The 1,297-nt window shown below is 40.8% G+C and overlaps 1 long non-coding RNA gene across 2 annotated transcripts; it reads left to right on the top strand.

Annotated features, from left to right (window-relative positions):
- Positions 431-1,039, top strand: LOC109724470. 2 transcript variants are annotated; one of them, XR_002219945.1, is made up of 4 exons: positions 431-508; positions 595-698; positions 767-880; positions 969-1,039. It is a non-coding gene; the product is annotated as an uncharacterized LOC109724470 (long non-coding RNA). The 2 variants fall into 2 exon arrangements; XR_002219944.1 differs by having other exon boundaries at positions 767-1,039.

Genomic DNA, 1,297 nt, shown 5'->3' with positions numbered 1-1,297 from the left:
TCTAAGTAGAAATCAAGGATTTGAGCTTGATTTCATCTTTTTCTTGATGCTTGCTGGTTTAGGAAGGATTGGAGCAACTCCTGCAAAGTGGAAAGAGTGTTTTAGCAGCAATTCTTCAACCCTAAAACACAAATTTGTTGAGGAGGATCTGTAGAAAGGTATTTGATCCAACCTTTCCATAGTTTGATGCTAAGTAGTTAAGTTGAGTTGTTTTAGTTCTCTTCGCTGCCAGCGGATTTGGGGGGAGGTTTTAACAACTTTAGAGAAGTTATTTGCTGTGATTCTTTAGCCTTAAACCCAGGATAAGCTGAATTGAAATGGGAAGGTGATTAATTAGTCATTCTTTCCTACTTAGATGCTGAAATTAGTGATAGTTTTTATGTCGTTTTGGCGTTGTTCACAGCAGGACATGTGAACCTTGCAACTGAGTTTCGAGTAACTTTTGAAGCTGGTATTGCTGAGGTCCTGCAATTTGAAACCAGGGGAGTTGGATCGAAACTTGGAAAAGGTAAGTAGCTAATTGATTGCCTTATGTAGATGCTAAAACAAGTTTATTGGTGAAGTATTGAAGCTGTTTTTGGTATATGGTTGCAGCAGCCTTGAGAATCACTTTGAGCAGAATATCTTGACCTTGTGAGCTGGTTTTGGGTATACTTCAACCAGTAGGAAGTGGAATTACAAGTTTGGAATCTAAACAAGTGAGATTTTAGCTTATACTATGTTGTTATGTAGGGGCATTAATGCTGATTTTGGTACTTGTTCACAGCAGGTTCGCAGCAGCATAGTAGTTTTTGAACTGAAAATTGAGAGCTTTCGAAGGTTGATTCTAGGTGTTCTAACCTGAACCGAAGCAAGAATTCCAACTTTGACACTATTTTAGGTGAGAATCTACCTAAATGAGGTCTTTATGCGAGCGATTCGCGTAGAAATGTGAGATATGCTCCTAGTTGATTTTCGAATATTACTAGGGTGCTTGGAGGCTTCGGGCTACCTTTGCCTGCAGGATTGATTTGAAGCGTCGATTAGTAGGTGGGTGAATTCCCTCTATGTCTTCTTTGACATTATGAATTGGAATTGTTGCATATGCATGTGAATACATGTTTATTTGAATGAGTTGGGGCAACATCATTATGTATATGTCACGCCCTGCGACCGCCAACCTATTTGGCAGGGTCGCGGGCACGCCGACAGACCGCGGAACGGATAGGGTTTTTCCTGTACTGCGTACAGAGTCTCCCCTGTACATTCAAGGCATCGCAATCAACACAATACGAAGGTTCCAACTAGGAACCGATAC

Source organism: Ananas comosus, linkage group 18, assembly GCF_001540865.1.
Source record: "Ananas comosus cultivar F153 linkage group 18, ASM154086v1, whole genome shotgun sequence".
NCBI lineage: Eukaryota > Viridiplantae > Streptophyta > Magnoliopsida > Poales > Bromeliaceae > Ananas > Ananas comosus.
Note: the sequence above shows the minus strand (reverse complement) of the source record. Positions and strands in the feature narration are given on the sequence as shown.